The 21,986-nt window shown below is 43.8% G+C and overlaps 1 protein-coding gene across 1 annotated transcript in view; it reads left to right on the top strand.

The window, feature by feature from the left end:
• LOC132826828 (semaphorin-3E-like) overlaps positions 1-21,986 on the top strand; it is a 328,532-nt gene that overhangs the window by 284,193 nt on the left and 22,353 nt on the right. The gene's annotated exons all lie outside the window — the stretch shown is intronic.

Here is a 21,986-nt window from a genome sequence, read left to right as displayed (position 1 = left end):
GGAGTTATAATAGTTAAATGGTGAGTCTGGTTGATTTTCTGCTCAATGGTAAACCCCAGGTTGTTGATAGTGGGGATTTCAGTGATTGTAATCAATATAAAAGGGCAATGGTTAGTTTTTTTTGTTGAAAATGGTCATTGCTAGGCAGTTGTGTGACATCTTTTCCCATTGACTCCAGCATTGCAACGGCTCCTCAATGCCACAGTTTACTTTAAGTGAGTATAGTCTCAGATATGGGTGCGGGTTGTAGGGGATTGGGGAGTGGTATCAGGGCAGAGGTCAGGGAGTATGAGGATGGTGCAGTGGGGAAAGCAGTGATAAAATTATTGTATGCGAAGGTAGGAACTGGTTACTGTGGGGAAGTGGAAGAGGGACTTCATTCAGTCTTCTGGCACTACAGGGGATCGAGATCTTGGCTGGATACCCTTTTTACAAAATGCGATTTTCATATTTCTATCATTTTATGGAATCTATTGTATACAATCTTTAATCATTATGGAGTAAATGTTACTCTGCTCCTTTATGGTGATGTTTTTGTTCACTTTAATCTTAAAATAGCATCAGAAAGGAAATATTTTACAAAGTGTTGTTACAGGGAATGAATGAACCAAGTATCTCATGTCTGAATAGCTGATATTGCAAATTTTGGGTCTAATTATGATCAACTTTGAGTGTGTGGTCAGTTTTTGCAGTTAGCCTGAGAGGTGTACATGGTCACTCTGCACAGTATCTGGACACGGTCACTTTCAGTGAGTAGTTCACTCTCTGTACATGATTATTGTTCTGTGTGGTCACTCTGTGAAGTCAATGTGTGTTGTCCTTTCTCACAGTCACTTTATCTGCTCAGAAAGATTTGGTGTTCCTCTGCACATACTGCTCTCACTCTGCACTAAGTGTGTTTGTATTTTCCTTGTTGATCAGCAAACTGTAATCATTTTTTGACGATATCTCGGAAGGTCAAGATCTCTGATATGCTGAGGTATAAGTCATCACTGTTTTCCAAAATGAAGTTTTTGCACTGGTTTTTGATCCTGGATATGGGATTCCCAAATGGAAAGGTGGGATGGAAGATTTTCAGTCAGTAAACATATTTCACATGCTTCTCCCAAACTCCACCCACCCTAAACCCCTTCTCCGTGACAAATAATCAGATTCTCTTTTTATTAATCCATGGAAAAAAGGCAAAACAGATTCATAAAATAAGTGAGCTTACACGAAAATATAGTTTCCAACAATATCCCATTCAATCGCAAGGAATTGATGATTGATTAGAAGAAAGTGTACAGGCCATAAAGACTGAGAAATATTTTTTGATTTTCAAATGTATTTAAGAAGCACTTTACAGCACAAGTAGTAAATGTATCCTGCAACATCTACCGCTCTCACATGTGGGTCAGGCTGCAGCAGCAGTGACTGACCTGTAGGTGGCAGTGTCAGTCCTTTCCCACAGTCTCCTGGTCACTGTTCTCAGATCAATCCCACCCCCATGGCTCAACAGGGAGCAAGACCCACTGGGGGGATTTGCTGAGATCACCCTCTACCCTAAGAGGGGTCAATAGTTCTGGTTGCACACTGATTGCCTGCACAATAACTGTGCAGTCACTATGCACAGAGTGAGGGCAATGACAGAGATCATGCGGTGACCAGGTACACACTGTGGCCATACAGAGTGACCATGTAAGCACAGCCATAAGGAGTGATCATGCACAGATTGTGTATGATGTGTCCATGCAGAGTGCCCATGCACACATTGACTGTATATACAAAGAACAAAGAGCAAAGAAAATTTACAGCCCAGGAACAGGCCCTTTGACCCTCCAAGTCTGTGGCGATCCAAATCCACTGTCTAAACCTATCGCCTAATACCCAAGCATCTATGTCCCTCTGCTCCCCACCTACTCATGCATTTGTCCAGACACACCTTAAATGAATCTACCGTGCCTGTCTCTACCACCTCTGCTGGCAACGAGTTCCAGGCACCTACCACCCTCTGTGTGAAGTACTTGCCGCATGTATCCACTTAAACTTTTCACCTTTTCCCTTGAAAGCGTGACCTCTCGTTATTGAATCCCTCACCCTGGGATAAAGCTGCACTCTCTCCAAAGTGTCCACATCCTTTTGGTAATGCTGCGACCAGAACTGTACACAATATTCTAAATGTGGTCAAATCAAAGTCTTGTATAATTTTAACATGACCTGCCAGCTCTTATACTCAATACCCCGTCTGACGAAGGCAAGCATACCATATGCCTTCTTGACCACTCTATCCACCTGTGCAGCAACCTTCAGGGTACAATGGACCTGAACTCCCAGATCTCTCTGCCCATCAACTTTTCCCAAGGCTCTTCCGTTTACAGTTTAGATCACTCTAGAATTAGTCTTGCCTAAATGCATCACCTCACGTTTGTCTGGATTGAACTCCATCTGCCACTTCACCGCCCAACTCTCCAGTCTATTTATATTCCCCTGTATTCTCTGACAGTCCCCTATGCTTTCTGCTACTCCACTAATCTTCGTTTCATCTGCAAACTTGCTGATCAAACCAACAGTGCCCTCTTCCAGATCATTTATGTATATTACAAACAACAGTGGCCCCAACACTGACCCCTGTGGAACACCCACTGGTCACCTTTCTCCATTTCGAGAAACTTCCTTCAACTACTACTCTCTGTCTCCTGTTGCTCAACCAGTTCTTTATCCACCTAGCTAGAACACCCTGCACACCATGTGACTGCACTTTCACCATTTTTTTACCACAGGGAACCTGAACAAACGCCTTACTAAAGTCCATGTATATGACATCAACAGCCCTTCCTTCATCTAACAACTTGGTCACTTCCTCAAAGAACTCTATTAAGTTGGTAAGGCATGATCTTCCCTGCACAAAACCATGTTGCCTGTCATTGATAACCCCATTCTTTTCCAAATATAAATAGATTTTATCCCTTAGTACCTTCTCCAGCAAATTTCCCACCACTGACATCAGGCTCACTGATCTGTAGTTACCTGGAATATCCCCACTACCCTTCTTGTACAGGGGGAAAACATGAGCAACCTTCCAGTCCTCTGGCACTTCACCTGTGTATAAAGCTGTTACAAAGATATCTGTCTATTTCCTGTCTCACCTCCTTCAACAACCTGCGATAGATCCCATTCGGTCCTGGAGATTTGTCCAACTTAATATCCTTTAACCTACCCAACACATCTTCCCTCCTTTTGACAGCGTGATCCAGACTAATCAAACATCTCAATATTCATCATGTCCCTTTCCTCAGTGAGCACTGATGCAAGGCAATCATTGAGAATCTCACCCATTCTGTCAGGTTCAACACACAACCTTCCTTCATTATCCTTTAGTAGACCAATCCTTCCTCTTGTTACCCTCTTGCTCCTTATATACAAACAAAAGGCTTTGGGATTCTCCTTAATTCTGCTCGCTAAAGCTATTTCATGACCCCTTTTACCCAATTGATTCCTTGTTTAAGACTGGTCCAACTCTTCCGATATCCCTCCAGGGCCCGTTCTGTTTTTAGCTGCCTGGACCTTATGTACACTTCCCTTTTCCTCTTGACTAGTTTCACGATTTCTCATGTCATCCATAGTTCACAAATCTTGCCTTTCCTCTGATTTGTTTTCAAAGGAACATGCCTGTCCTGCACTACCTTCAACCTATCTTTGAAAGTCTCCCACATATCAAATGTGGATATCCCTTCAAATAGCTGCCCCCAGTCCACAATTTCCAAGCCTAATTGGCCTTGCCCCAGTTTAGTACTCTTCCCTTAGGATCACTCTTATCTTTGTTAATGAGTATTCTAAAACTTACAGAATTGTGGTCACTGTTCCCAAAGAAATCCCCCACCGCAACCTCTACCACTTGGCCTGGCTCATTCCCCAGTACCAGGTCCAATATGGTGCCTTCCCTCGTCGGACTATTGACATACTGCTCTAGAAAACTCTCCTGGATGCTTCTTACAAATTCTGCCCTATCCAGACCTCTGACGCTAAGTGTATCCCAGTCAATGTTGGGAAAATTAAAATCTCCCATCACCATCACCCTGTTGCCTCTACATCTTTCCATAATCTGTTTCCCTATTTGTTCTTCTCCCTCACACTCACTGTTGGGAGGTCTGTAATACAGCCCCAACAATGTAACTGCACCCTTCTTACTTCTCAGCTCCACCCATAATGCCTCACTACCCAAGACCTTCATAGTGTCCTCCTTTAGCACAGCCGTGGTATCATCCCTGACCAGCGATGCAACTCCTCCCCCCTTTTACTTCCCTCCCTGTCCTGTCTGAAGCATCTATGTCCTGGAGCATTTAGTTGCCAATCATGCCCTTCCTTCAACCAAGTCTCTGTGATCAGAATAACATCATACTCCCAAGCACCAATCCAAGCCTTAAGTTCATATCCCTTACCCACTGTACTCCTTGCATTAAAGTAGATGAATTTCAGGCCACCGGTTCTTTTGCATTCACCTGCTCTCTGCCTACTCTTCCCCTTGGTAATGATAACTTCATGATCCTTACAGTCTCTAGATTCCACCTCAATGTCTACTAGTCTTCTCTTCTGGTTCCCAGTCCCCTGCCACATTAGTTTAAAACCTCCCCAACAGCAGTAGCAAAAACTCCCCAAAGCACTTTAGTTCCAGTCTGGTTCAGGTGTAGTCCGTCCAATTTGTATTAGTCCCACCTTCCCCAGAACCGGTCCCAATGTTCCAAAATCTGATCCCCTCCCTCCTCAGCCATCTCTCAAGCCATGTGTTCATTCTGCCTATTTTTTCATTTCTACCCTGGCTAACACTTGGCACTGGTAGTAATCCCGAGATCACTACCTTTGAGGTTCTCCTTTTTAACTTCTGTCCGAGCTTCCTGAATTCTTCTTTCAGGAACTCATCGCGCTTTCTACTTATATCGTTAGTGCCTATTTGCACCAAGACAACTGGCTGTTCACCCTCCCCTTTTAGAATGCTCTGCAGCCGATCGGTGACATCCCTGACCCGAGCACCTGGAGACAACATACCATCTGGGAGTCCCGTTTTCGGCCACAGAACTTCCTATCTACTCCCCTCACAATAGAATCTCTTCTGACTATGGCCCTAAGAGTCTTTTTCCCGCCCTTCTGAACAGCAGTGCCTGCCACGGTGCCATGATCCTGGCAACTGCTGCCCTCCCCTGGTGAGCCATCTTCCCCAACAGTATCCAAAACGGTGTACCTGTTTTGGAGGGAGATGACCGCAGGGAACACCTGCACTGCCTTCTTACTCTTTTTCTGCCTTTTGGTCACCTATTCACTGTCTCCCTCAGCAACTCTAACCTGCAGTGTGACCAGTTCACTAAACGTGCTATCCACACCCTCCTCAGCATCGCGGATGCTCCACAGTGAGTCCATCTGCAGCTCCAGAGCTGTCATGTGGTCAGACAGCTGCAGCTGGACACACTTCTTGCAAGTGTAAGGGTCAGGAACGTCAGACACGTCCCTGAGCTCCCACATCAGGCAAGAGGCACATGCCACGGGTCTGAAGTCCCCTGCCATTGTAAGCTTAGCTTTTTCTCAACAACCTAAAAACAAGCAATACACTTAAATATATGAAAGAAAAGAAAAAATAACCCTTATCTCTTCTTCTGGTTAGAGGAACGGAGGCGGGAGGGAGATACTACACGTGTAGTATCTCGGGTTTAGCTTCCCAGCTACCTCCTGGTTTCCAACGTCACCTCTGCTCTGTCCCCCACTGTTCCTGGACAGGAAAAAAGTCGAAAAGTGTGGCACTGGAAAAGGCACAGCAGGTCAGGCAGCATCCGAGGAGCAGGCGAGTCGCTGTTTTGAGCATAAGCCCTTCATCAGGAATGTTTGGGGGGGGGGGGGGGGGCAAGGACTGAGAGATAAATATGGGGTTAGGCCTGGGGGGAAGGTAAGTGGGATAACAATAGGTGGATGTAGGTAAGAAATGATTGTGATAGATCCTCTCAACCCCCTTCCACCCGCCCCCCCAAAATTCCTGATAAAGGGCTTATGCTCAAAACAGCGACTCTCCTGCTCCTCGGATGCTCCCTGACCTGCTGTACCTTTTCCAGTGCCACACATTTCGACGCTGACCCTCCAACTTCTACAGTCCTCACTTTCTCCTGTGTACACAGAGACCACACAGAGTGACTGGTAGCTATCTGATGAAGGAGGAGTGCTCCAAAAGCTAGTGCTTCCAAATAAATCTGTTGGACTATAATCTGATGGTCTGTGATTTTTGACTGTCAAAATCTAGTATCCAAGTTCAGCGAGTAATAGGTGAGGTAAATGGAATGTTGGCCTTTATTTCCAAGGGAATGGAGTATAAAAATGGGGACCTCTTGCTAAAACTATACCAGGCACTAATCAGACCAGAGCTAGAATACTGTGGACAGTCTTGGGCCCCTTCTCTAAGGAAAGATATTCTGGCATTGGAGACGGATACTGGGTTATAGAGGGATTTTCTAATGAGAAAAGGTTAAGTAGATTGGGCCTATACTCATTGGACTTTAGAAGAAAAATAGGTGGCCTTATTGAAACATACAAGATTCTTCGTGGGTTTGACAGAATAGATGGGAGAGGCTGTTTTCCCTTTGGGAGAGTCCAGGTCTAAAGGGCATCATCTCGGTATGAGCTGTTATATATTAACGACAGCGATAAGATATTCTTCTCTCCGAGGTCTGTGAATCTGTGGAATTCTTTGTTTCAGAGGGCTGTCAAGGCTGGGTTTATCAATAAAATCATGGTGGAGATAGATTTTTAATCAATAGGAAAATCGAGGTTTTTGGGGAAAGGGGCAGGAAAATGTAGCTGAGGATTGTCAGATCAGCCATGATCTCACTGAGTGGCTACTTCTACTCCTATGGGTTAGGTCATAGATGGGAAAATTCTAGAATCTATTCTTTTAAAAACTCATTAAGGATCCATTTGGAAAGGCGTTGTATGATTAGAACAAGTCAACATGGTTTTGCCAATGGTAAATTCAGTTTGAAAACTTTGAGAATTTTTTGAGGCTGTAACTTATAGAATAGATAAAGGAGAAGCAGTGGATGTAGTGTTACTGGATTCCAAAAAGGTAATTTGATAAGGTGCCCCACACAATGTTAATTGCAAGGTAAGGACTCATGGAATTTTGGAGTAATACATTAATTTGCACAAAGTCTTGATTAAGAGACAGGAAGTAGAGACTGGTTGTAAGGGTGTCACTGTCACATTGATAGGCTATGACTAGTGTGTCACCATAATCCATGCTGGGGCTCCAGGTAGTTACAATTTTGATGAAGATGCAGAGAAATATGATGATACAAAGCTATGTTTCACAGGAAGCTGTGGGGAGGACAGTAAGAGGCTGTGAAGAAATATAGACAAGTGAGTGGGCAGCAAGGTGGCATATGAATATAATGTAGGAAAGTGTGATGTTAGTCATATTGATAATAAGATTGGAAAAACAGAATGTTTTAAAATGGTGTGAAATTTATAGGAGTTGATTTTCAAAGAGACTTGGATGCACTTATAATAGGAATGCAGAAAATTAGCGACTAGTGCAGCAAGTAATTAAAGCAGATGGTATATTGACCAAACATGATTGCAAGGGGATTGGAGAACAGGAATAAATTGGCTTGCTACAATTTGGTGTGACTGTGTCTGGAATACTGTGTAAAATCCAGATTTCCAATTTTATAGAAGAATAGATTTGTGTAGGAGGCAAAGTAGCTGAGATTCACTGAACTGGCTGATGGGCTGTCCTATGTTAAGAGACTGAGTAAATTGGGTTTATACTCTGTTATGAGGAGGCAGTTGCACTGTGCTAATGTCAGTGAATTAGTAATCCAGATGCCTAGACCAATGCTATGGGGACAAGGATTTGAAACCCACAATCACTGATGGTGAAATTTGAATTCAGTAAAATCTAGAATAAAGAACTGGCCTCCTGGTGACCATGTGACCATTGTCAATTGTTACCAAAACCCACCCAATTCACTCAGACCCTTCTGGGAAGGAAATCTGCCTTCCTTTCCTGGTCTGCATGCGACTACAGACCCACAGTGATATCGCTGACCCTTAACTGCTATTTGGACAATTAGGAATGGGTAATAAATGCTGTACTAGCCAATGACACCCACATCCTATCAACAAATTAAAGAAAAGGGTGTCTTTGTACACCACTCAATGAAAGTAGACCGACAGATGCAGCAAACAATTAGGAAAGCTAATGGTGCATTAGCTTTCACTGCAAGAGGATTTGAGTTCAGAAGAAATGTCTTACTGTTGTTATACATGGCCTTGGTGAGACCATACTTGGAGTGTTGCATTTAGTCTTGGTCTCCCTACCTAAGAGAAGATATACCTGCCATAGAAGGAGTGCAGCAAGGGTTGACTAGGCTGACACCAGGGATGGTCAGATTGTCCTCTGAGGAGAGATTGGTTTGACTGGCTCTGTATTCACTAGACTTTTGAAAAATAGGAGTGGATCTGATTGAAACGTATAAAATGTTTACAGTGCCGGACAGATTAGAAACCGAGGGTACACAGTCTTTGGATATGGAGTTGACCACTTGCAGTGCAACCTTGTTTATCCGAATGTCGGATTATCCAAACAAGATCTCAAGGTCCCGGTGATTGGGTAAACTCTTATCCGAATATGCAATTATATGAACAAAATGCTTCCTGCCCGTGTTGTTTGGATAATTGAGGTTGCCCTGTAGACCTGAGATGAGGAAATATTTCCACATGCAGAGGGTAGTGAATCACAGAAGGTTGTGGAGGCCAAGCCACTGAATTTATTCAAGAAAATTAAAGGCATCTAGGGAAAATGTGAGACTATACCATTCAGGTAGAAAAGTAGTCATGATCTTATTGAATGGTGGATGTGGCTCAATGGCCTAGTTTTTATGAATCTATGACAAAGGAAACTCTTGTTCAGATGTGAAGACTGTTTTAAAATGAGGAGTCAGTGCATGTTTTGGACTGAGCTGACGATAAACTTTGCCACTCAGAGAGTCATATAGAGTCATAGAATCATAGAGATGTACAGCACGGAAACAGACCCTTCAGTCCAACACATCCATGCCAACCAGATATCCCAACCCAATCTAGTCCCACCTGCCAGTGTCCGGCCCATATCCCTCCAAACCCTTCCTGTTCATATACACATCCAGCTGCCTCTTAAATGTTGCAATTGTACCAGCCTCCACCACATCCTCTGGCAGCTCATTCCATACGCGTACCACCCTCTATTTGAAAATGTTGCCCCTCAGGTCTCTTTCACCTCTCACCCCAAACCTATGCCCTCTAGTTCTGGGCTCCCCCACCCCAGTGAAGAGATTTTGACCTTGGAACTGTCCAACTAGGAAGGCAGTGGAAGCAGGGTCATCATTGTTCATTAGGTAAAGGTCAATAAGTCATTGTTCATTAGGTTATCGGGGTTAAATGGAATGTGTGGTTTGGAACTTAAACAGATCAGCTGTGATCTAATTGAACAGCAGAGCAGACTCGAGGGAATGAATGGACTCCTCCTGTTCCTATTTCTTTATGTTCGTGTTTAACTTAAGTCACGTGTCTTCTTGGAACTATGATTCTTTAACCCAATGCTAAAAATAAATGCAATTCTGACCTTAAAAAGAAACGCTTTTCACAGAAATTAAAACCAAAGACTGATTTACTTCTACTTTGGATCCCCAGTTCCTGAATTATAATAAAATATTATAAGCCTTCATCACACTTATCTCATGTCATTAACCATACAGGATTGTTAAGGGTCTCAACAAATGTTGAGGCTAAGAGATTGAGATTCCCTGAAGGGGGAAACAAACACTAGGGGCACAGTCTGGGGGGTAAGGGTCTAGTCAATTTGGATGTGATGAGGTGAAATTGCAAAAGGTGTCATGAATATTTGAAATTCTCTCATCAAGTAGTTTGTGGATACTCCCTTGTTGATTACAGTTAAGGTTGAGGTAGTGGGTAAACCCCTCTGCTAATTTAAACCTGACATACAGAGAAGCTCACCTCATGCTTTAATCTGTTAAATTTACAGAGGCAAAGAACTATCCCAGATCTCGCTATTTAAAGTAAAAATTAACAATTTTATTCTTTAAATCCAAAAGAAAGCATTAAAACAATTATTTATAAGTCCTTTCTCTTAAACCTATATCTTTTACTTCCCACTACACAGTACTGGTCCGATTTTAAAAAACCCCGATTAATGTGGTTCTGCTCGCCGAGCTGGAAGTTTTTGCTGCAAATGTTTCGTTCCCTAGCTAGGGAACATCATCAGTGCTGTTGGAGCCTCGTGTGAAGCGCTGCTTTAATGTTTCTTCCGGTATTTATAGTGGTTTGTTCTTGCCGCTTCCGGGTGTCAGTTTCAGCTGCAGTGATTTGTATGTGGGGTCCAGGTCGATGTGTCTGTTGATGGATGTTCTTGCCGTTTCCGGGTGTCAGTTTCAGCTGTAGTGGTTTGTATATGGTGTCCAGGTCAATGTGTCTGTTGATGGAGTTTGGGGATGAATGCCATGCTTCTAGGAATTCTCTGGCTGTTCTCTGTCTGGCTTGTCCTATGATAGTGGTGTTTTCCCAGTCAAATTCATGTTGCTGGTTGTCTGAGTGTATGGCTACTAGAGATAGCTGGTCGTGTCGTTTTGTGGCTAGCTGATGTTCATGCATGCGGATTGTTAGCTGTCTTCCTGTTTGTCCTATATAGTGTTTTGTGCAGTCCTTGCATGGTATAGGACAAACAGGAAGACAGCTAACAATCCGCATGCATGAACATCAGCTAGCCACAAAACGACACGACCAGCTATCTCTAGTAGCCATACACTCAGACAACCAGCAACATGAATTTGACTGGGAAAACACCACTATCATAGGACAAGCCAGACAGAGAACAGCCAGAGAATTCCTAGAAGCATGGCATTCATCCCCAAACTCCATCAACAGACACATTGACCTGGACACCATATACAAACCACTACAGCTGAAACTGACACCCGGAAACGGCAAGAACATCCATCAACAGACACATCGACCTGGACCCCACATACAAATCACTGCAGCTGAAACTGACACCCGGAAGCGGCAAGAACAAACCACTATAAATACCGGAAGAAACATCAAAGCAGCGCTTCACACGAGGCTCCAACAGCACTGATGATGTTCCCTAGCCAGGGAACGAAACGTTTGCAGCAAAAACTTCCAGCTCGGCGAGCAGAACCACAACAACGGATACCCGAGCTACAAATCTTCAATCAGATTTTAAACCCCAATTAAAATTCACAAAAAATAATCACATTTCAAAAAACCAGCCAGCTGTTGATTCTCTTTTGTAGATTTTCCTCGGTTTATTCCTGGGTCATCTTTACTTCGGTCTTCTGCTGCACAACTTTTGGACAGGTACCGTTCAGAGAGCTAGCAGGCTCCCCCTAAATGTTCAAAATGTCCAGTTTTATACCCCAAAACATTGAATCATTTCATTTGTTTGATCCCATCCCAAACAGTAAAATTCAAATTCAATATGCTTTTGGTATCCAGGGCATATTTTAAACTGATTGGCCGAATTTGAATTTGTTTATGTTCCATGGCAACACAACTCCAGCAATTTGTTTCAACCAAATGTTACATTTTTAAATTCTTCGCATACTTTGTGCTTTCAGTCTGTCCTTGCCAGCTTCTTATGTGTTCCTCCTTGATTTGTTTTCGGTAAGTAACTTCTTTGAGTTCTCAACTAAAACAATGGCTAGGAAGCAGAGCATATTTACAACTGTGTTTCAGCAATATCAGTGAACATTTCTCATTTCCTCCAGACATTGTAATGCTTCTCATCTTGAATGCATGCCAGCCACAAACCAGAAGGTGTGATAGGGAATATGAGATCTAGAGAGAAAGATCTGAATAAATACGGAGGTAAGGTTAAAGATCAAGGGAGATTTTCAGAGGCTCTGGGGTGTGTTTTGTTGTTTCTAGAAAAGCCTTCTGGACTGTGACGATTCAAACCGAGAAGAAGGAACTATGCAGAATCTGAGGAATATCAGCTCTGAGCAGGGAGTACTGACCAAGCAGATTTGAAAAGATCAGTTTGATGGGAAGGGTCCTGTGGGACAATTTTCTGGCAATTTGCAAATAGTAGAATTTGCAAATGCTGGAGTAATGGAAATATAATCGTCTGTAGATAATCACTGAATTAGAATGAGTACAAAAATACAGAAGTACACTGAAAATTTTACAATGTCACTCCACACAGTGCCATCTTAAGTCCAAGCAGCAACAAAATACAAAGATAAAGGAAAAAAGAAAGGAAAACAAGTTATATTGCTTACTGTTGTTCATTGTATAAGTTTGAAAATTGAGAAAAAAGTCAAAAAGATAAGCATTACAGTGTCCCAGTAGATCCGTGCGAACGGCTTCCTCATGTGGTCTGGCGGGGCTCGCACAACATTGACCGTCTGCACCAGTCCGCAATCCAGCAGTTATACACACCACACAGGCCCCTGGGCCATACCTGCTCCACACAGGCCCCTGGGCCATACCCGCTCCACACAGGCCTCCAGCCTCCGGGCCATACCCACTCCACACAGGCCCCTGGGCCATACCCACTCCACACAGGCCCCTGGGCCATACCCGCTCCACACAGGCCCACGGGCCATACCCACTCCACACAGTCCTCCAGCCCCCGGGCCATACCCACTCCACACAGGCCTCCAGCCCCCAGGGCATACACTCCACACAGTCCTCCAGCCCCCGGGCCATACCCACTCCACACAGTCCTCCAGCCCCCGGGCCATACCCACTCCACACAGGCTTCCAGCCCCTGGGCCATACCCACTCCACACAGGCCCCCGGGCCATACCCACTCCATACAAGCCTCCAGCCCCCAGGCCATACCCACTCCACACAAGCCTCCAGCCCCCGGGCCATACCCACTCCATACAGTCCTCCAGCCCCCGGGCCATACCCACTCCACACAGGCCTCCAGCCCCCACGGCATACACTCCACACAGGCCTCCAGCCCCCGGGCCATACCCACTCCACACAGTCCTCCAGCTCCCAGGCCATACCCACTCCACACAGTCCTCCAGCCCCCAGGCCATACCCACTCCACACAGGCCTCCAGCCCCCGGGCCATACCCACTCCACACAGGCTCCAGCCCCTGGGCCATACCCACTCCCCACAGGCCTCCAGCCCCCAGGCCATACCCACTCCACACAGGCTCCAGCCCCCGGGCCATACCCACTCCACACAGGCCTCCAGCCCCCGGGCCATACCCACTCCACACAGGCCTCCAGCCCCCAGGGCCATACCCACTCCACACAGGCCTCCAGCCCCCGGGCCATACCCACTCCACACAGGCCTCCAGCCCCCGGGCCATACCCACTCCACACAGGCCTCCAGCCCCCAGGGCCATACCCACTCCACACAGGCCTCCAGCCCCCGGGCCATACCCACTCCACACAGGCCTCCAGCCTCGGGTCCAATCCCGTTCTACTCAGAAGCCTCCAACCCACTCTCCCTCAGGAGTGAACACCAAGAGGGGAAAAATGGCACAAAAGGAGCAAACTCAGGAAATAAACAGAAGAAGCGGAGGAGCTCCTTTTAGTGCATCCTAATCCACTGCCATGATGGTGAAACTTAGTGATTTGTTTTGTATTTTATTCTGAATATGCAAAGCCTGTGAAAGGTAAAGACCATCCAGGAAAGGACTTGGTAGTCCAAGCCCAAACAACAAAGTTAGTGAAAGAAAGCAGTAGGGCTGAAAACAGACCCTGATGAAGAGAGAGCGAAATACTGGGAACAGAACAGATTGAAGAAAGGAGAGAAGTTTCTTCACCTTCTAGTTTAGCCCAGGGCCAGCCAGGGGCCTGGCAAAACCAGGAGCCGGAAGGATTCCTATGAACATTAAGCTGCAGGAATCTTTGCCTGATTTGTGTTCTCAACTTTCTTGGTTGGAAATTAAACCATGGACGATGCACCTTCCTGCAGCTTGGCATTGCCAAGACTGACACCAGTCTTACTGATCCCGTCCTACCGTCCACTGCTCTCATACATACCTTGTCACTAATTCAGTTGACTTAAGTTACACTATCCAGTTCAAATTAAGCCGATGATTGCCTCTGAGTCCTCTATGACACAGTGACATACTATCTTAAAGACAGCTTTTTTCCATCTCCACCCCATTGACAATCTCCCAAAGAGGCTCATTCAGAATTAGCAGTGTGTGTCTTGCTGCAGTGTAATCTGCCACTCTTCATTCACCAATTTGTCCAAAACTCCACAAACAATCTCCTGTTTGATTCACAATGTCAGCTTTGTACCCCTCTCCTCGCTTTCCTCCAATGAATGCACACTCTCTGCTCCCCATATCCTGCAGTCTCCAGTCAATATTCCCTGGCTCTAACCTCCTGTTCTTCCACATTGCTTTACCCCACTATTTGTGTCAGTCCTTTCAATCCTTCAGAAAATGCTTCTTCATCAAAACTTCAGAGCTCATTTTTGATCACATTTGCAATTATATTTCATATTCCCTCTCTGGGTGTTGTTACAATTGATACCTATTTTTCAAGAGTCTAGTGGCATTTCACAGAATCATATAATGCAGAATGTGGTGATTCCACTAACTGTGTCTGAGAGAGCTCTTTGAATGATACTCTCACGCTGCAACTCCTTCACTCTCTGAAAATTATCACTCAATCTGCTTCCACTGCCCTTTCAAACAGTACACACCAGATCACAATCTATTGAGATTAGAATAGATGGAGATAGAAAGAATGGAAAATTTATCTTTACTTGAGAGTAGGACAATAATTATGATCCTTGAATATCCTGTGAGGTAACAGAGTGTGATAATGTTGAGGGTTTATATATATGGAGCAGTCAAGAATATGTGGCATCTGGTTGTTACTGCACTCAATCTGCATGTTTTTATTAAGCACAGTGTGACATTTAAGAAGAGAACTCCCAGCACTATCGTTATCTCACATTGATAGAACACATCACACTGAACTCAGAGATTAATAAAGTAAAAGTTGAAATGGTAATGAAAATCGTTATTTTGTGCAGTTTTGTGTGAAACGCTCCCGAGCAGAAAAATCTTTCTGTTTAAGCTTTCCTAGATTTTCTTTCATTTTCGGGGTAAGACATGTCACCGGAAAGGTTCCAAGGTAAGGGATGTGCCCAATCCCAGACCTTGAATTAAATAGCTTCCTAGACCATTTCAGAATCAATTACATTGCTGTGTGTCTGGAGTCGCATGTAAACCAGCCGGGGTAAGGACAGCAGGTTTCCTTCTATAAAGAACATTACTGAACCATTATAACAGTGAATTTTAGCCTCAGGGTCAACCATACTGACACTTCAATTCCAGACTTATCAATTGAAGTTAGGTTCCATGAGCTAGTGTAGCATTTTGTAAACTCATGTTTGTCCATGCCTTAGGGTGGGAATCGAGATTACTATCGCAGTGGTAAGACTGCACTGCCAAAATGTCCCATTGATACTTATTATTCAGTCACCTGAAAGACCATTCTCCATCCATCAACATTATTCATCTGCCAGGAAGTTTGTCAATACTGACAGTTATGTAGTCATAGAGTAATAGAGACGTTCAGCACAGAAACAGAGCCTTTGGTCCAACTTGTCCATGCTGACCAGATATCCCAACCCAATCTAGTCCCACCTGCCAGCACCCGGTCCATATCCCTCCAAACTCTTCCTATTCATATACCCATCAAAATGCCTTTTAAATGTTGCAATTGTACCAGCCTCCACCATTTCCTCTGGCAGTTCATTCCACACACATACCACCTTTCTGTGTGAAAAGGTTGCCCCTTAGGTCTCTTTTATATCTTTCCCCTCTCACCCTAAACCTATGCCCTCTAGTTCTGGACTCCCCAATCCCATGGAAAAGACTTTGTCTATTTATCCTATCCATGCCCCTCATAATTTTGTAAACCTCTATAAGGTCTTCCCTCAGCCTCAAATGCTCCAGGGACAAAAACACCAGCCTGTTCAGCCTCTCCCTATAGGTAAAATCCTCCATCCCTGGCAACATCCTTTTAAGTCTTTTCTGAACCCTTTCAAGTTTCACGATATCTTTCTCTTTGAAAGGAGACCAGAATTGCATGCAATAGTCCAACAGTGGCCTAACCAATGTTCTGTACAGCCGCAACATGATCTCCCAATTCCTGTACTCAATACTCTGACCAATAAAGGAAAGCAAACCAAACACCTTCTTCACTATCCTATCTACCTGAGACTCCACTTTCAAGGAGCTATGAACCCATACTCATTTGAAAGTAGGATACTCTATAGACCGGTGAGCCTGACCTCAGTGGTGGGGAAGTTGTTGGAGGGAATCTTGAGGGACAGGATGTACATGTATTTGGAAAGGCAAGGACTGATTAAGGATAGTCAACATGGCTTTGTGCATGGGAAATCATGTCTCACAAACTTGATTGAGTTTTTTGAAAAGTAACAAAGATGATTGATGAGGGCAGAGTAGTTGATGTGATCTATATTGACTTCAGTAAGGCGTTTGAAATGTTCCCCACTGATTAGTAAGACTAGGTCTCATGGAATACAGGGAGAACAGACCATTTGGATATAAATGAGTCAAGCTTCCAAAATAATGGCATGATGCCAGAAGTGCTTACTGAAAGTCAGGAAGGCAAAGAAGGCATCTGAGATAGCATTGGCAGATATGGTTAAGGATAATCCAAAGAGATTCCACAAGTACATTAAGAAAAAAATGAGCAACTAGAAAGAAAGTAGGGTCCCTTGAAGATCAACAAGTTTGAATCTTGAGATGAATCTTGGATAAATCTCCAGGAGCTGATCAGGTCTATCCCAAGACATTGTGGGAAATTAGAGAGGAAATTGCAGGGACCCCAGCAGAATTATTTATATCATCTCTAACTACAGGCGAAATGTCCAAGGACTGGAGAGTGGCTAATGTTGTGCCTTTATTTAAGATCAAAAATCACATGAGATCAGGGTATAGTCCAACAGGTTTAATTGAATACATAAGCTTTTGGAGTGCTGCTCCTTCATTAGGTGAAGTCAAGAGAAGTGCATAGGCACAGAATTTATCAGCAGAGAGATCAAAAGATCATGCAAATAGTGTGTCTGGAGTGTCAATAGGCTGAATAATAAGCCTTTGCAGGTGATCAAAAGTGTCAAATGGTGAGAGTGAAGTGTCAATAGCTGAACAGCAAGTGAAGGGATGACCTATAATCCAATTAACTAAGGCAGAGAGATAATAACAAAAAAGTTAAAAATAAGATGGTGCTGGAAACAAGCCAAATGGTTAGAATACCATGATAGGTATAAGAGTCACATGCTGATGGTCTAACCAAAGGAACTAGTAATCCAAAACTGTACAAGCCAATTAAAGTCAAGAGATCGTAACATGTTATCAAGGTGATGGTGTCAAAACAGGATAGTAAGGAAGATTTTATAAATACAGAGCAGTGTGGTGAGGTCACATGTAGCACAATGTGAACCCAAGGTCATGGTTAAGGTTGTCTTCATGGGTACAGAATTTGGCTATCAGTTTCTGTTTGGCGATTCTGCATTGTTATGTATCTCAAAGGCTATCTTGAAGGACACTTACCAAGGATCAGAGGCTGAATATCCTTAATCGCTGAAGTGTTCCCTGACTAGGAAGGAACATTCTTGTCTAGCGATTATTGTGGGGGGCTACATTCATGCATTGTCATAGTCTCTGCTTGGTATCATCAATATACCATGCCTTGGGGCATCCTTGCCTGCAGCATATGAGATAGATAACATTGGCCGAGTCACATGAGTATCTGCCGTGTACATGGTGGGTGGTGTTCCCACATGTGATATTGTATCCATGTCGATGATCTGGCATGTTCTGCAGAGGTTGCCATGGCAGGATTGTATAGTTTGTGGTTGATGCTGTCTTGAAGACTGGGCAGTTTGCTGTGAGTGATGGTGTGTTTAAGGTTTGGCGTTTGTTTGAAGGCAAGAAGTGGAGACGTAGGGATGATCTTAGCGAGATATTCATGATTATTGATGACATGTTGAAGGCTATGTAGATCTTGGGTTCATGTTATGCTACATGTAACCCCCTCCCCCCACATTGTTTTGTGTCTGTAAAATCTTCCTTACTGTACTGTTTTGACACAATCACCTTGATAACATGTTACGATCTCTCTACCTTAATTAGTTTGTACAGTTTTGGATTACTTGTAACTTTGGTTAGACCCTCAACATGTGACTCTCGTACCTATCTTGTTATTCCAGTCATTTGGTTTGTCTCCAGCACCAGCACCAGAGTCAGCATGGATTTATGAAGGGGAAATCATTTTTGCAAGATTTGTGAAGGTTTGTAGCTCAGGTTGAGGTTTAGGGTGTGGGTTTGCTCGCTGAGCTGTAGGTTCGATATCCAGACGTTTCATTACCTGGCTAGGTAACATCATCAGTGGTGACCTCCAAGTGAAGCGAAGCTGTTGTCTCCTGCTTTCTATTTATATGTTTGTCCGGGATGGGGTTCCTGGGAAATCATGCTTGACTAATCTTCTGGAATTTTTTGAGGATGTAACTCCGAAGATGGACGAGGGAGATCCAGTGGATGTAGTGTATGTGGACTTTCAGAAAGCCTTTGATAAAGTCCCACATAGGAGGTTAGTGAGCAAAATTAGGGCGCATGGTACTGAGGGCAAAGTACTGACTTGGATTGAAAGTTGGTTGGCTGACAGGAAACAAAGAGTAGTGATAAACAGCTCCATTTTGGAATGGCAGGTGGTGACCAGTGGGGTACCGCAGGGATCAGTACTGGGGCCGCAGCTTTTTACAATATATATTAATGATATAGAAGATGGTATTAATAGTAACATTAGCAAATTTGCTGATGATACAAACCTGAGCGGCAGGGTAAAATGTGATGAGGATGTTAGGAGATTACAGGGTGACCTGGACAGGCTAGATGAGTGGACAGATGCATGGCAGGTGCTGTTTAATGTGGATAAATATATGGTTATCCACTTTGGTGGCAAGAACAGGAAGGCAGATTACTACCTAAATGGAGTCAAGTTAGGTAAAGGGACAGTACAAAGAGATCTGGGTGTTCTTGTACACCAGTCAATGAAGGTAAGCATGCAGGTACAGCAGGTAGTGAAGAAGGCCAATAGCATGCTGGCCTACATAACAAGAGGGATTGAGTATAGAAGCAAAGAGGTTCTTCTGCAGCTGTACAGGACCCTGGTGAGACCACACCTGGAGTACTGTGTGCAGTTCTGGTCTCCAAATTTGAGGAAAGACATTCTGGCTACTGAGGGAGTACAGCGTAGGTTCACGAGGTCAATTCCTGGAATGGCGGGGCTATCTTATGTTGAAAGATTCGAGTGACTGGGCTTGTATACCCTTGAGTTTAGAAGACTGAGAGGGGATTTGATTGAGACATAAGATTATTAAAGGATTGGACACTCTGGAGGCAGGAAACATGTTTCCGCTGATGGGTGAGCCCCGAACCAGAGGACACAGCTTAAAAATACGGGGTAGATCATTTAGGATAGAGATAAGGAGAAACTTCTTCACCCAGAGAGTGGTGGGTGTGTGGAATGCTCTGCCTCAGAGGGCAGTGGAGGCCCAGTCTCTGGATTCGTTTAAGAAAGAGTTGGATAGAGCTCTCAAGGATAGTGGAATCAAAGGTCATGGAGATAAGGCAGGAACAGGATACTGATTAAGGTTGATCAGTCATGATTATATTGAATGGTGGTGCTGGCTCGAAGTTCAGAATGGCCTACTCCTGCACCTATTGTCTATTGTCTACCTTATTTTTAATTTTTTGTAATTATCTCTCTGCCTCAGTTAATTGGATTATATGTTATCCCTTCACTTGCTGTTCAGGTGTTGATAGGGAGAAAGTGAGGACTGCAGATGCTGGAGATCAAAGTCGAGAGTGTGCTGCTGGAAAAGCGCAGCAGGTCGGGCAGTATCCAAGGAGCAGGGGAATAGTTTTTTCAGGAAAGGCATTTGCATTCTCCTGCTCCTTGTATGTTGCCTGACCTGTTGTGCTTTTGCAGCACCCCATTCTCAGTTCAGCTGTTAACACTTTGCTCACATGGTCTGACACACTGATCACCCGCAGAGACTCATTATTCAGCATGTCAACACTCCAATTACACCATTTGTATCATCTTTTGATCTCTCTGCTTATAAATTCTATAACTGTGTGCTTCTTTTCACTTCACCTGATAAAGCTTGGGATTTCAAATTAACCTGTTGGACTATAACCTGGTGTTGTGTGACTTCTAACCTTGTCTACTACAGTCCAACACCGGCACCTCACATCATGCCTTTACTTAAGAAGGTCGGTGAGGGGAAGCGTGGGAACTGCTGATGTGTGAGTGTAATATCAGTAGTAAGTAAGTAAGTTCTTCAAGGTGATTCTGAAAGACAGGATTTACGTGCATTTGGTGAAGTGAGAAATTAGGGATCGTCAACATGGCTTTGTGTGAAAGAAATCACATCACTCAAATCTGAGTTTGTTGAGAGTGGAGTTGTAGATGTTGTTTACTTGAACTTTAGTAAAGCCTTTGACAAGGTTCCTATGTTGGACTAATTAATAAAGTTAGATCACATGAGATTCAGAGAGATGCTGCCAATTGGATACAAAATTGACTAAATGGCAGGAGAAAGAGTGGTGGTGGTGGTGGCAGGTTGTTTTTTGGATCGGATGCTTGTGACCAGCAGTGTTCCACAGGGATCATTGCTGAGTCCACTTTTTTTGTTTGTCATTTTATGGAAATAATTTGGATAAAAATATAGGAGGTCTGGTTAACAGGTTTATACATGAACCAAAATTCATGGTAGAGTGGACAGTGAAGAAGATCATGTAGGATGACAAGGAGATCTTGGGCTAACGAGTGCCAGATGGAGTTTAATTTGGATAAATGTGAAGTCTTGCATTTTGGTAAAACAATTATGGTAGGGTCTTGGTTAGTGTTGTAGAACAAAGAGGTTCAAGCACATAATTATTTTAAATTTGTGCCACACACAGGTTTGTTAAGAAGGTGTTTAGCATGCTTGCCTTCATTGCTCAGCCCTTTGAGTCTAGGCGTTGGGACATCATGTTGAGGTTTTACAGGTTGTTGGTGAGGCCTCTTCTGGAATATTGTGTACAGTTCTGGTCGCCCTGCTATAGGAAGGATATTATTACACTGGAGAAGATTCAGAAAAATATTGCTAGGATGTTGCCAGGAATGGAGCGTTCATGTTCTCAAAATAAGCTGGGAATTTTTTCACACAACCGTAGGAGATTGAGAGATGACATGATAGAGGTTTATAAAATCATGATGAATTACATAAGGTGAATAGCAAAGATCTTTTCTCTAAGGAGGAATTCAAGGTGAGAGGAGAAAGTTTTTAAAAAGGACCTGAGGGAGATTTTTTTACACACAGTGGGTGGCTTGTGTCTGGAATTAACTTCCAGAGGAAGTGATAGGTGCAGGTACAGTCACAACATGTAAAGAACATTTGGATACGTACATGAATAGGAAATGTTTGAAGGGATATGGGTCAAGCACAGGCCGACGCGATTAGTTTTATTGGGGAGTATGGTCAATGTGAAGTAGTCGGACTGACAATTCAGTTTCTGTGCTGTATGACTATTAAAGTAGAATGTTCTGAGTTAGGGTGTTCCATTTGACTTTTGACATCAAGACTAATGGAAGACAATAGAGTGTAGATTTATTAGTGGTTTCAGGAAAACATTTTGTAGTTACAAGGTTAAACCTGAGAGGTCCGAGGCTTCACTGGAAGAGAAATTACTGGATGGCAGCTTCAGGATTCCAAGGGTTGGTGATGAGGTTGAAATAACTCCATTGAGGCTGGTATCAAGTCAACAGGTCACCCTTTACTTACATGTAGAGAGACCTCGACACTGATCCAGTTCCCTCAGCGCCAGCTTTCAGAATGAACAGAATCTCTGACACTTCTGTTATTATCTGCCAGCCAGGGCTCACTGATT

This window comes from Hemiscyllium ocellatum, chromosome 23 (assembly GCF_020745735.1).
Source record: "Hemiscyllium ocellatum isolate sHemOce1 chromosome 23, sHemOce1.pat.X.cur, whole genome shotgun sequence".
NCBI lineage: Eukaryota > Metazoa > Chordata > Chondrichthyes > Orectolobiformes > Hemiscylliidae > Hemiscyllium > Hemiscyllium ocellatum.
This window is presented reverse-complemented; position numbering and strand designations above follow the sequence as displayed.